Source organism: Notothenia rossii (genome assembly GCF_949606895.1).
Source record: "Notothenia rossii genome assembly, chromosome: 10".
NCBI lineage: Eukaryota > Metazoa > Chordata > Actinopteri > Perciformes > Nototheniidae > Notothenia > Notothenia rossii.
The window spans coordinates 34,596,792-34,612,008 of NC_136908.1; the positions used below are offsets into that span (position 1 = coordinate 34,596,792).

At 46.5% G+C, this 15,217-nt stretch overlaps 1 protein-coding gene across 1 annotated transcript in view; it reads right to left on the reverse strand.

Moving 5' to 3' along the window:
* The window catches only part of thap7 (THAP domain containing 7), a 52,793-nt gene that overhangs the window by 30,207 nt on the left and 7,369 nt on the right, over positions 1-15,217 (reverse strand). The gene's annotated exons all lie outside the window — the stretch shown is intronic.

Sequence of the window (15,217 nt, forward strand, 5' to 3'; positions counted from 1 at the left end):
GTAAAACACAACCAATTATTAACTAAAATTGACGTTATATATGGGCAGCACCTTTACTGTAATCATTGACCCCACAAAAATGGATTTGACAAATTGTTCGACTATGCTAAATTATGTGACTGAAAGCAGTGTTCAACATGATTACGTAATGTGTCAATGCATCATGCTTTGCACACTGTTACTCCAATTACTGTCAGCCATCACCATCAGATCATCACGAGAAACATTGTCATTCATTTATTTTGACAAAGATACAAAAAAAAAGGTATACGGTCACATTAATTAAATGGTTATATTTAAACAAAAAAAGAATATATTTGTTCTTTCTTATGATCCATTTAATCCATAAAGTAAAACACACATTTTTTAATTTACATTTGAATCAAATTAAGTTGTAATAAGCTTACAAGTTAGGGAAAATATCATATTTAAAATATACAAAGTTTTTGTGTGGGAGGGTACGGAGCCCTGGAGGGTTCATAGAGAGAAAAATAAATAAAACGTGGCCACGTTTTACTTTCTCGTTTGCACGAGATACCTTCTCGTTCGCACGAGATACCTTCTCGTGCGAACGCTTTATTAACTCGTGCGCACAAGTTAATAAAGCATGGCCACGTTTTATTTATTTTTCTCTCTATGATCCCTACAAGGCTCCGTAGATTAGAGTTAAGAAGGTAAAAAAGGAATTGCTCCCACAAGACAAAATGTTTCAGAATAACAGTAAGGATTTAATTGTATAAGCAAGCAGGCAGATTTAAAATGAACACATTGAAGGTCTTGGAGAAATAATGGACATCGATTTATCCCCTGGAACCCCATGGCCGTAATCCTCTCAATATGTATAAAGCCAAACTTTCTAAGATATAAATAACCCTGCAGGTGCGACCTTCATGGTAGTTGCGATCCTCTGCCTACTCAACCAGTTGTTTGCCAGGCCCTGTCTTCCTCAGCAGGCTCACACACTCCCAGAGACTCCAGAGAGGGGGTCTTTCACCACGCTCAGAGAGGCTGCATAATTGGGACATTACAAAGATGCTAATAGTCATAATGCTTTATCTATCCACCAGGTGGAGCAGCTACGGAAGCTGAGGCAGTTTACAGCAGCCAAAATAATATAAGGTATTTTATCACATTTGACGTGGGAAAATGTGCTTTGTAAAACACAGATAAAGTATGTTATTTCTTTTTATAAAAAGGGAGGAAGGAAACACCTCATGCCAGGAGCACTCTACTGATTCAGTGGTAGTTATAGGCCTGGACAAACTAATTGTCCTTTTTAAACATATAAATCCATATTTTAATGTACCACACATTTGCCAAATTCACATGAAGGCACCAATATTGACGAGTTCGTAGTAGACAGTCTGTTTCAAAGTCCAATAGATTCACCTAACTCAATGACTCACAAAACGACGTGATCTTTATTGGAGCCGGGTGATATTCTCCCTTGGCAACAATAAAATATCAAATTGTTGTTACCACCTATTTTTATATTTTACTTTATTTTTAAAAAAAATATATAAATTCATTATTGGTAGGTAATGCAGCTTTTTTTGTAAATTCATGGGGCTTTTATTTGGGGTTAACGGTTTTAGACTATGACTTTCTCAAGTTATGAAGCACCACCTAGTGGAAATGATGTTGCTTTACAAACTGTGATATGTTGATTGTTAAATGTTTGAGGGATTGGCTAGCGATTTTAAGTCTTTATTTACTTTAACATTCAGATTCAGATTAATAATACAAAATATAATCAACAACACATTTATCATGTCATTATTTCCTTTTGTTATTATAGGTTAAAACTAGGAAAGATTCTTATAAAACATTTTTTAGTTAGAGTTGTTACTCATTACATCCCAATAGCAATTACTAAATCAAAGGATCTTTCAAAAAACACAAATAAATCAGGTATCGGTGGACGTTGTCCACCATTTCAGTCAGGTCAAACATGCCTGTCTACCTAATAATAATAATAGATTAATTTTGTTAGCGCTTTTACAGGTGCTCAACGTCGCTTTCCAAAGATAGTGAAAAGAAAAGAACAACAAATAAATACAGTTAAAGTCAAATTAAAATCAAGCAATACAAAAACAAATTTCAACATTAAAAGCCAGATTGAAGAGGTGAGTTTTTTTAAGGTGGTGAGGTCAGTGGAGTCTCTGATGCACCTACCAGCCTATCTACCTGCTACCCTGTCTACCTACTTGCCGGGTTACCTGCTAGCATCAGCTAGCCTTTCAACCTACAAGCCTATCTGTGCTAGCCTGTATACCAGCTCAAACCGATATCACGGCAAGATGTGAACATGTGACGATTTACCATGCTGGGAGACGTGAAGATGTCACGATTTCGTCCCTTCAAACGTAACAGTTACACCAGGGCCGTATTCATGGAGTTAACATTGGGGGGGACCAAAAATTCAATAAAAATAATTTGAATACTAATTTCCTGCCATTCTAAAGGAAAATACATACAAAATCACTAACACATTGGATACTTAAAACCTGTTAAACTCCATGCCCCTGCCCGTGGGGGAAAAACACAACAATAGTCACGAAACTGTGTCTCAGGCATGGGTGTAGGAAGCATCCTCAATGTGGGTGGGACAATTTAAAGGGGGGTGTGGGCGGGCGGGGGACCTAACCTCCTCTAGGGGGGTCCGGGGCATGCTCCCCCTGGAAGATTTTTATTTAAATGTTGAAGTTAAAAGCATCAATCTGGTGCACTTTGAGAGCAACATTAGGGACTATATCTATGGATACATCTCAACAACACCCATGTGAAACAGAACTGATCAGATTTACTTTTTCTTTATGCATATTTTACAAATCACTCCCTTTTTAAACTGTAGTAAGAGTTGGAATGATTTCATACCTTTTATTCTGTTATTTTGTATAACTATAATGATCATATAAAGGTGTGCCTTGGAAATAATTGTTTTGCATCAATCTTGATACAGGGTACTTATATGTTATAGTTTGGATTCCTAAAGCTTTTAGTCTACTATCCCATCATTCAAGGGTGGTTTTCACAATAAGTAATGGTTTATTTTTTGCACGGACACTATCATTTACATTTTTTTACTATGTTCAATCTGAATTTACTTTAAAAACATCTATATTGATTCTGACTTTTTCTACATCCAACTCACAGGTTTATCATTGCTTTGAGAAAAAATATTATTCATTTAACCATTTTTAGAAGTGAAGATATAGTCAATTGTTCTGGGAATGTCATTTTCAAACCTGAGACCTGAAAAACAGGCTTGGGGCTTAACTGGTCAAAATATTTTTACCATAATGTCTAATTGTGCATTGTATTACATCGCCCTATTTTATCTAGTTTAGCTTTTCTTGTTTTGTTGTTTGTAATGCCAGAGATTAGGGATGAATAAAGTACAACTATAACCATAATCACATTAAAGCATTTCAATCCATAGAAAGGTCTCTGCCACGCAATTTCAGTAGAAACAGGAACACTTTATTGCCCTTTTGTTTTACAGCCACGACTTGCACTAGCTGCTTGCCGCTCATTCAAAATCAAAAAGACCCCCAACTTGTGGAATCCAGCTTGTTCAAACCTCTCTATGAATTGAGTATTCACTGTGTCCAAGGCATTGTAGAATTGGACTCTGTAGGACTGGGCATCGGGATGGATATGGGCTGCAGCCTGACCGGTGTAACGCTTTGTAGGATTGCGGACATGAGGGATCTGAATTGGTTGTAGGTCCAACTTTGTTGCCATAGCAGTTGCTTTCGAGAACAATACATCAAAATGCTCCTCCGTTCGTTTGACCTGCATGCTTGTTTTGACATGGTCTACAGCCTCCAACATGCCTGAAACGGTCTGTTTCCTAAGCTGCAGGGAGGTGTTCAGGCACTCCAAATCCCCCATCAGGTCTTCAGCCATTAAAAGGCAGAGCACAGTGTTCCCTTTAAGAAATGTTCCTTGAAGAACATTGACCTTGGCGGAAGTTTCAGGTGAGCTGCATGATGCCATTTCTTCAAGGGCCATCAGCACTGACTCATACTGCTTGAGAACTGAGCGGATGGCAGGGGTACGTACAGTCCACCTGGTGGGACAGAGAGGCTTCAATGAGGTGAAAGTTGAACCATACTCTGATTTTGCGATATTCTGGAAAATCAACTTGAACTTGCCAGATTGATTAAAGAAGCCCCCCAATTCATGGACCAGATCCATTGCATCTCTTACTATTGGAGAGGCTCCACAGGCAGCCTGCATAATTAAGTTCATGCAGTGGGGACCACAGTGACAATACACAGCCAGCGCTTGTTCTTTCCTTAAAATGGCTTGTACTCCCTGCAATCGTCCACCCATGTTTGCGGCACCATCATAAGTTTGTCCTCGGAGTTGAGACAGAGGAAGCTGTAGGCGCGTCATCACATCACATGCCATCTTGGCAATATTTTGCCCTGTTGTTGATGACACTTGGTAGATTACCAGGAATTCTTCATCTACAGAGCACACACATATTGACTCCTGTTCAACTCCTGATATATCTTGGGGGCCATCAATGATAATTGCGAACTGGACCACTGGCATTGATGTTATTTCCGACACAATTTCTTTGATGATTGTATTGGCCATCACCTTCAACAGTTCGTTCTGCAATTCCGGACTGGTGAAATCGAGGGGACCTTTTAGCCAGGAGGTCAGCTCTGCATCGCCCGTTGCCTTGTAGTTTAGAAGCTGGCTTAAATTCCCACTCTCCTTCTGATTGCCTCGAAAAGCCAGACCTTGCCGCGCCAAGTACCTCACACCCTCAACAATCTTCATCAGATTTCTTCTTGCTTGTTGCTGCCGTCTTTCAAGCTCACGTGAAAGTTGCACATTAACAGGCTCTGGCTCCTGAATCCTAGTCATCACAGCTAATTTGTGACACTGGCTGTGTTTATGCACACTACATTTCTCCAGTGCCTTCTTCCAATTGTTAAAACCAGTCTTGAGAAACGCTGAATCTGCTTTTGACGCAAGCTTAGACTTTTGTGCTGCAAAGTATTTAGCACAATAGAAACAGAGGACCCCTTTTACAGAGGGGCTGTAATGGAGCCATGTATGATCTTCAAACCACTTCTCCTGAAAGTAAAGTATTCTATTTGATAGGGTTTGACTGGGTATGACTTTCACATTTGGATGATTTGAGCAAAGTCCAAGCTCCTCCCCTTCCTTTCCTGTACCTTCATTTTCGCCTGCCTGGCTGCTCTCTCTCTCATTGTCAAACTCACTCTCCCATTGTCAAACTCACTCTCCCTGCTTGATGGTATTATCTGAAATACATATGAGGATGATCTCATCTTAAATTAACATTAACATTAGACTGCTATGTTGTCATTATTCTGTCTTAACCATCAATATGGCTAATTTCTGTCTTACCCCCATGTCACCAGCGCACACTCTCCCTGTCTGGTCGCCATGTGTCAAGGAGTGAACTCTGAGGCATGAACTCAATTGCACGACTCAAACTCAGACTCGGATAGTGTTTCAAAATAAAGACTTTACTGGGATTTGCACAGTAATGAAAACAAGGAAAACAAAAACACTCTTTCGAGGAAAACTAGAACAGTGATCAATAACATAGATCCGTGAGAAGTCTGTGAGGTAAGCAGGAACGTAGGTCATAGAGAGACAACAAACTTACAATGAACAGGAGAGAGCTAACACAATATATACACAGGTAAAGGGGACACAGGTGGAAACAATCAGGGCGGGGAAAATAATCAAGGACGCAGGAGACAGAAGGGGGCGGGGAGCGTGGAGGCCTGAAATGAGAGGGAGAATTAATTAAGAGAATAAACATAAAGCACAGGACAAAGGGACATGACAAAACTAACATAAAGAATCAACTTTCACTATAAGTTTCTTAGAAATGACAGTACCCCCCCTTCTAGGGACGGCTCCTGACGGCCCAGGCTCCTCTGAGTTGAGGCGGTCAAAATCCTGAATGAAGCTTTTATCTATGACGAAGCGGGAAGGAATCCATTGCCGCTCCTCAGGACCATAACCCTTCCAGTTAACCAGTAGCTGTCGCCCTCTACCTCTTTTCCGACTAGCCAATAGTTTCTTGACTGTGTAAACCGGACCTCCATCGATCATCCGGGGGGGCGGAGGGGGTTTGGCGGTGGGAACCTTAGCGCTCTCCTTCAATGGTTTTAGTTTCCCTACATGGAAGGTGGGATGTACCTTCATGGCCCTGGGAAGCCGTAGTCTCACTGAAACCGGGTTGATGACCTTGGTGATGGGAAAAGGACCCACAAACCGGGGAGCCAATTTTCGGGAGAGTACATGGAGGGGAAGGTCTCGTGTAGAGAGCCAGACTTTTTAGCCTGGCTGGTATACAGGGGCTGGTCGGCGTTTTCGGTCTGCTGCTCTTTTAACCAGTTGTGAATTCCTGCAGAGGATCTTCCTAGCCGCAGCCCACACGCGCCGACAACGCCTGAACAGAGCGTGGGCAGACGGGACCGTGACCTCTCTCTCCGTGGCTGGGAACAGTGGCGGCTGGTAGCCATAAACACAGTGAAACGGGGACAGGCCCGTGGCAGAAGTAGGGAGGATTTTGTGCGCATACTCAACCCAGGTGAGGTGCTCGCTCCAGGAGGATGGATTCTGGGACACCAGGCAGCGCAGGCAGGTCTCCAGTTCTTGATTTAGGCGCTCTGTCTGGCCGTTAGACTCCGGATGGTATCCAGACGAGAGACTGACCGTGGCACCGATGAGGCTGCAGAACTCCTTCCAGAAGCGTGACACAAACTGGGGGCCCCGGTCGGAGACAATATCCTTTGGGAAACCATGAAGCCGAAACACATTATGCATCATGACCTCAGCCGTTTCCTTAGCTGAGGGCATCTTGGGCAGAGCAATGAAATGTGTCATTTTAGAAAACCGGTCCACTACCGTGAGAACTGTGGTTTTACCTCTAGAGAGGGGCAGGCCAGTGACGAAGTCCATGGAGATCTCTGACCAGGATCTGTTGGGAATAGGGAGTGGTTGTAATAGTCCTATTCACGCCCTGGAAGAGGTCTTGTTTCGAGCGCAGACAGGGCACGCCTCCACATACTCCTTCACCTCCTTCTCCATGGATGTCCACCAGAAACGGTGTTTTATAATGAACATAGTTCTCTTGACTCCGGGGTGACAGGTGAGCAGCGAAGTGTGAGCCCAGTGGATCGCCTGTGGTTGCTCGGCCTCCTGAACGAAAAGCCGGTTAGGCGGGCAACCCCTTGGTGCAGGAGCTCCAGCATTGGCTCGTATTACCTCCTTCTCTACTGACCAAATCAGCACTCCTACCACCCGGTTTAATGGGATAATGGGTTCCGGCTCCTTGACTGCAGGCACAGGGTCAAACAGACGGGACAGAGCGTCAGGCTTGACATTCTGAGACCCCGGCCTGTAGGAAAGAACAAAGTCAAAACGGTTAAAAAACAAGGTCCACCTAGCCTGGCGGGAGTTCAGTCTTTTGGCTTTTCTTATATAGTCCAGGTTTTTGTGATCGGTCCAGACCACAAACGGATGCTCGGCTCCCTCCAACCAATGCCTCTACTCTTCCAGTGCCAGCTTCACGGCCAGCAACTCAAGGTTTCCCACGTCGTAATTTCTCTCTGCTGGGGAGAGCTTCCTGGACAGGAAAGCGCAGGGGTGAAGTTTGTTATCCTTCTGTAGTCGCTGGGAGAGGACCGCTCCCACCCCTTCGTTGGAGGCATCCACTTCTACCACAAACTGACGAGTGGTGTCCGGCAGGGTGAGTATGGGAGCAGAGGTGAACATTCCTTTAAGCCGAGAATTCATTCATTCATTTGGATTCCCGCTGTATGAAGAAATTAAAGGACGGCGCGGAAGTGGAAACAATTCAAAAAGGGATTAACCTGTTTAAAACACATGTTGAAAGTAAGCCGGATTTTGCCGAGGTGTTTATGTGGATTCAAAAGCCGTAAATAATCTACAAAATGTACGAGACCGATCTCATTGGAGCAACTGTGACAAATAATCCAACTGAAACCGGCATGGACAATGACTATGTTTTAAAAATCGCTTATCCAGAAAAGCCTGGTTTGGACACTTTACAGGCAGAAGAAACATTTCTATTAAAGAAAGAATTATACATTTCTGTCTTTGTATGCCTTTATTAGCTACTAATTTTTTATATTTTATTGTAATGTAGAGAGGCTTTTAGTGACAATCATGTAATGCGTTACAATTATATGTAAAAACAAAAAAAAAAGTCTAAATTTCATATTTGGCTTCAAATCATCTGAGGCCTGGCGCCCCCCCTGAGATCTCTGGCGCCCCCCCAAGGGGGACGCGCCCCCCAGGTTGGGAACCACTGTACTAGTGTACAGTACAGGTCAAATACAGATTATTTCAGTTCATCGAAATGCTGCACCTTAATGTTTATTTTATTATGTTTTGTATTTATTTGAGTGAATATTCACAGTTTAATAATAATTAAAAACCCAAAACTAATAGTTCATGTTTTGTGATCATTTTTTCTGCTGTACCGAAAACATACCGAACCGAACCGTCACCTAAAAACCGAGGTACGTACCGAACCGAAATGTTTGTGAACCGTTACACCCCTAATGCAATCCCTTTTCATTTTACTTAAATAACATTTGGAATGCATGTTTTTTGAGTATCTGACACTGTGTTATTACTTTTACGTCAAGAAGATCAGAGTAGTTCATCCACCAGTTCTTATTTAATTTAATCTCTCCTGATTTAAAGGACCCATGTCATGGCCATTTCCACTGATCATAATTCCATTGTTCAGGTATACTAAAATAGATTTATACTGTGCAATTTTCCAAAATCACATTGGTTTCTCATACGGCATCCCTGTATAGTATGTGTATTCACTCTCTGTCCTAAACGGCTTTTTGGAGCTCCTGCCCCCCCTCCCCCCCTCCCTATGAGCCCAGTGGCCGTCAGCAAGACACAGTGAAACCCAGCCCGAAACCAGCCCGAACACACACACACCCTGGCTGGGAGTTTGTGTGTGTGCTCACACACCGACTCACAGCCTCGCCTCGTCAGGGGCAACCCAGTCTCACGGAATTTCGTGCTATAGTCACGAATTGTAATCTATTGATTCGTGTTCACCAACACGATTTTCCCCTTTTTTTTCGTGTCACACAAAATGATTTTAAAAGCAATGTATCTCTATTGGTAGTGTGTTTCGTGCCTGCAACACGTCTTTGGGCTTCAGAGGTGGGGTTATTTCTGAGAGCCCTCCACATTCCGGGTCTGGAGAACAGGGGGGGCCGACCTCATGTCGAGGGGCGGCCCCCTGCCAGACGAGTGGGCACTTCACCCGGAGGTGGTGAAGCAGATCTGGGCCCGGTTTGGGACAGCAGAGGTGGATCTGTTCGCCAGCCGGCGCAACAACCACTGTGCCCTGTGGTTCTCCATGGCTTTGAGCAACGACCCGCCCTTGGGGGGGGACGCGTCTGCAAACAAGCCATGGTCAAGAAAGCTGCTCTACGCCTTTCCACCGCTGCGTCTCATTCTCCCTCTCCTGGGGAGAGTGAGGCGGGAACGTCTGTCAATCATTCTAATAGAGCCGGATCAGGTCAGGGCTCCGTGGTACTCAGAGATGACACAGATGAAGGTGGGCCAGCCCTGGGCGCTTCCCCAGTTCTGGGGGGCGATGTCTCAGGAGGCAGGTGCAATCGGGGCGTTACCCACTCTGGGCCGACCTCTCCAGGCTTGGCTCTTGAGAGGGACAGGCTAAGACAGGGTAGATTGTCTGATAGTGTTATTCAGTCTATCCAGGCAGCTAGAGCGGGATCCACCACATCCTGTTACAGGCCGAAGTGGCTGGAATTCCTGCGATGGTGTGAGGAGCGGAGAATAGAGCCCCTATCTTGTGAGTTGGGATCTATTTTGTCGTACTTACAGTTATTGGTGGTAACTCTACACGAGCTATGGCTGTGTCAACAGCCTTATTTAACGGCGTGAGCGTGGAGGACATATGCACAGCGGCGTCTTGGTCAACGCCAGGCCCCTTCATAACATTTTATCTCTTGGACATGCCTGGCTCCTTTTCATCGTCTGTGCTTGCTGGGGCAATGCAGCATTGGTGAGGAGGGAGGGGGGCTGTGGGTCAGTGGGCATCTGACCCCCTCCCCAGGCGTAATGCACTTACGTTTTTACGGGAGACATGACGCGCACTGGGCCAATAGGGTCTGGAGGAGTCTTTCCCCCTGCTTTAGGGCAGGGGGGGAGTCCTCCACGTCATAGCACACCTCCGCGGGGTAAGCGCGTCAGGGTGTGCTCTGTCAGCCGCAGCCCCAATTTTCTAACCACGGTTACGACCGAGGGAAAGGTGAGTGAGGCGCAGCGGCTGCTAACCAGAAAGCCGTTCAGAGACAGTGAGATGGAACAGTGTTGTTGTGGGACGACAGCGCGTGTATACATGTGAGCCTGTGAGAGATATAACGAGGGGTTACGTATGGTAACCCTTGTTTTATAAACACAGGCGGAGCCCTCTACTCAGGGGCCCTGTCTGTCCTATGCTGCTCGCTGAAGTGAAGTGTAGGATGACGGGAACGGGAAGCGTGGCAGCCTTATATACGGTGGGCTTGTGCGCGCATTCAGGTAGGCCCGCCCCGGGGCCAGCTACATCTATAGAATTCTCAGTAGGTGAATGCTAGCATGATAAGGTAGTACCCGTAGAGTCCAGTAGAGGGCTACGCCTGTGTTTATATAACAGCCTGTCCTCCTACAAAAAACGACCAAATAGGTCGGTTGTTTACGCAGATTACGACCCATAGCCACATTTAAAGTGTAGCACCTCTAGTGGTCGTGTATGAAACAACATTCTCCCGTTTATTCGTTTATTCACAAATAACCCTCTCTGGAAAATCCTAAATTGTAGAATAGTTTGGCCATTAAAATGCTTTTTGATTAGATTTCTAGCGAGAAGTGTATATTGTACTTTTAGAATCCACGTCCAGTGGAGGTGTAGGATCTCTAGTTTGATAGATATTTTCGAAGAGGATCTGAGGTCTCATCAGGATAACGTGTATGCAGCTTCCATGTAAAGTTAGCGTGGGTGAAAACAGTTTTTCCGGTCTCGAAGTTTTCATAATAAAACCGGATATATTCCTCTCACTGTCAAATGATTACCAGTGTTGGGTGTAACGCGTTACAAAAGTAACGGAGTTACAGTAATATATTATTTTTTGCTGTAACGAAGTAATGTAACGCATTACTAATGTAATGTGGGTAATATATTACCTGTTACAATGCTCAGTAAGGCAGATACAACACATTTTAACCCGAAATTAAATGGTGTTTTGTTTTTTAAGAATGTACTAACATCGCGAGACATTCCGACACCAGAGACAAATTGTGCAGGTAGATTAGTAAACCTGGTGTGTTTACTCTTCAGGCTTTGCGTCGGGATCTTCAGGGCAGTTGAATGTTATGCACCCTCTATTCAAAAAAGAGAACGGAGCGAAAAATACAAACAACAAATTGTGTCAGGTGCGCGTGACCTGCTCCGTTGCGCGTGCATTATTTCCAAAGTGCTTCCACAGCAGTGATACACATCTGTGGATAATCATTTATACGAAAATGGTTAAAGCAACCATCACTAAACGCCAGCAACACTGCATCTACTGCAGACAGTAGCAACAGGTCAGATGGGGACATCACATTACCCTCCGTTGTGGACACTAGCTTACTCCCGCCTGACTCGCCGCCCCCGGAGCAGCAGTCTTCGTCGCCCGAAACTATGCCGCCCCTCTGCGGCTCGTAGGTGCCAGGATAGCACGGAGAGTTATTGCCACTCACGCATGCGCAGTTCGTACGTGCTCGGCGAGTAAAGTAACGTATGTAAAGTATGTAGAGAGTAGTATGTAGAGAGTAACGAAGTAGTGTAATCTATTACTTTTTAAAAAAGTAATATGTAATATATTACATGTGTTTAGTAACGACCCCATCTCTGGCCATAGTCCACTTTGGACTATATGAAATATTTCAGGATTGCACTTTTAACCCACCTGAAATGTTCTAACTTGCTTGGTTTCAAAACATAACAAAGGCCATAATCTGTTCATTGGGGACCATCAATGCTATTTTTCATTACTCTTGCCGGGCACTATTGCTCATGTAAACCTACAACTGCTGCACTCCCTGTAATCTCAGAGGCACCCGGAGTCATTTTGTTCTGGAACCGGGCCTGTACATGGCCATATACTAAACAAAATACAGAGCCCATTCCGTGTTCCTGTTAGTGTTTACTTCCTCTCTGCCTTCTTCTGGTGATTTATCTGATGTCCAGCGCTCCGTCTTTTAACATCTTTTCCTTTCTCTTTCTTGATCCTCCTTAGCAACCTACATTATAGTCCTTGACAGTGGTCTGTACTGTATTAACAACGTGTCACATGTTAAGAATTTACAATCAGAATCGAGTATTCAACTAAGCCGTGTAATACAAGTTGTTAGTAGCCTTAAGAGCCTACACAGTTGTTATGCTATACCACATTGCCCTTCACTGGATGTATAATGAGCTGCACTAAACTACATTTTAGCATTTAAAATACCTAGCCATTCTTTTGCGTTTGTTTTGGTGAAAGTAACTCAAAAGTAACTAAAGTAGTGTAATATTGTAATGTAATTTATTACTTTCAAAAGACAGTAATAAGTCATTTGTAATATATTACATTTTGGAAGTAACTTGCCCAACACTGATGATTACACAGTGATATCTGCATTACTCATCCACTAAAAAACATCAGTTTATCCTTGTTAATTACACAATATTGATTGGTTTAAATAGTGTACAATGCTTTTGTGTTTTTAACCTTCGATTCAGAGAAACAAATAGTTTTTTAGGAGTTTAGACACTACAGTTTCCGAAGACACTACACTACCCAGAATCCCCAGCTATCGTTTGGGACTATAACATCCGCCTTCCTTTAAAAACCCTGTGATTAGTCATCAAGCCCTGTGATTGGATGTTTGACAAGCGCGACAAGGTTAGCTGAGCGTCAACAGCTCTTTGAAATGGAATGGAACCACGGCAGACTTTCCAAAACTGAAATTGGACGGGTCCAGCCCCCGGGTCCAGCCCATACATCCATGGTCCAGCCCCCAACATTATATGGCACGTCTCTTTATAAGACATTTTCGTATTTCCCACAATTAGAAGTTGCCAGTATTAAACTGTGTACACCCTGGAGGTTTAGGGGATACGAAACACAGTGGTGTTATCAAATTTAAAACATATAATTAATAAATGGGTGAATTAATATACCCACATGACAGCTAAGGTCAGAAGAGTTTTATTTAACAGCTGGTCTTATGTCTGTGACCCCTCCTGTTGCTCATTGATAAGCCTGAAACATGCACTTGTCAAGGTTCAGAGGCAATTTTGCAAATATGGCAGTAGCCACCAATCATCTATGGGCTTAAATATGTCTCATAATTATTTGTGTGAACATAAAAATTGTTTTTGTGTAAAACACCATCCACAAATGCATTTAAAAGATTTGCAAACTCACAAATACATTTGCAAGTGTAAAACGGATCTGCAAATGTGCTAAATATTTTCACAAATAAAAAAAAGATCTGTGAATATCTCTTTAACATTTACAACTTTCGATCAGGCATTTGTGAATCCATTTTGTATTTGTCGACCAAAAATGCGCTCAAATCTCTGCTCGCGGATCTCACATTTCTGTTTGTGGATCGTCTTTTTACACACACGGAATTTTTTTACACGCCTGCCTGCCTGCCTGCCTGCCTGCCTGCCTGCCTGCCTGCCTGCCTGCCTGCCTGCCTGCCTGCCTGCCTGCCTGCCTGCCTGCCTGCCTGCCTGCCTGCCTGCCTGCCTGCCTGCCTGCCTGCCTGCCTGCCTGCCTGCCTGCCTGCCTGCCTGCCTGCCTGCCTGCCTGCCTGCCTGCCTGCCTGCCTGCCTGCCTGCCTGCCTGCCTGCCTGCCTGCCTGCCTGCCTGCCTGCCTGCCTGCCTGCCTGCCTGCCTGCCTGCCTGCCTGCCTGCCTGCCTGCCTGCCTGCCTGCCTGCCTGCCTGCCTGCCTGCCTGCCTGCCTGCCTGCCTGCCTGCCTGCCTGCCTGCCTGCCTGCCTGCCTGCCTGCCTGCCTGCCTGCCTGCCTGCCTGCCTGCCTGCCTGCCTGCCTGCCTGCCTGCCTGCCTGCCTGCCTGCCTGCCTGCCTGCCTGCCTGCCTGCCTGCCTGCCTGCCTGCCTGCCTGCCTGCCTGCCTGCCTGCCTGCCTGCCTGCCTGCCTGCCTGCCTGCCTGCCTGCCTGCCTGCCTGCCTGCCTGCCTGCCTGCCTGCCTGCCTGCCTGCCTGCCTGCCTGCCTGCCTGCCTGCCTGCCTGCCTGCCTGCCTGCCTGCCTGCCTGCCTGCCTGCCTGCCTGCCTGCCTGCCTGCCTGCCTGCCTGCCTGCCTGCCTGCCTGCCTGCCTGCCTGCCTGCCTGCCTGCCTGCCTGCCTGCCTGCCTGCCTGCCTGCCTGCCTGCCTGCCTGCCTGCCTGCCTGCCTGCCTGCCTGCCTGCCTGCCTGCCTGCCTGCCTGCCTGCCTGCCTGCCTGCCTGCCTGCCTGCCTGCCTGCCTGCCTGCCTGCCTGCCTGCCTGCCTGCCTGCCTGCCTGCCTGCCTGCCTGCCTGCCTGCCTGCCTGCCTGCCTGCCTGCCTGCCTGCCTGCCTGCCTGCCTGCCTGCCTGCCTGCCTGCCTGCCTGCCTGCCTGCCTGCCTGCCTGCCTGCCTGCCTGCCTGCCTGCCTGCCTGCCTGCCTGCCTGCCTGCCTGCCTGCCTGCCTGCCTGCCTGCCTGCCTGCCTGCCTGCCTGCCTGCCTGCCTGCCTGCCTGCCTGCCTGCCTGCCTGCCTGCCTGCCTGCCTGCCTGCCTGCCTGCCTGCCTGCCTGCCTGCCTGCCTGCCTGCCTGCCTGCCTGCCTGCCTGCCTGCCTGCCTGCCTGCCTGCCTGCCTGCCTGCCTGCCTGCCTGCCTGCCTGCCTGCCTGCCTGCCTGCCTGCCTGCCTGCCTGCCTGCCTGCCTGCCTGCCTGCCTGCCTGCCTGCCTGCCTGCCTGCCTGCCTGCCTGCCTGCCTGCCTGCCTGCCTGCCTGCCTGCCTGCCTGCCTGCCTGCCTGCCTGCCTGCCTGCCTGCCTGCCTGCCTGCCTGCCTGCCTGCCTGCCTGCCTGCCTGCCTGCCTGCCTGCCTGCCTGCCTGCCTGCC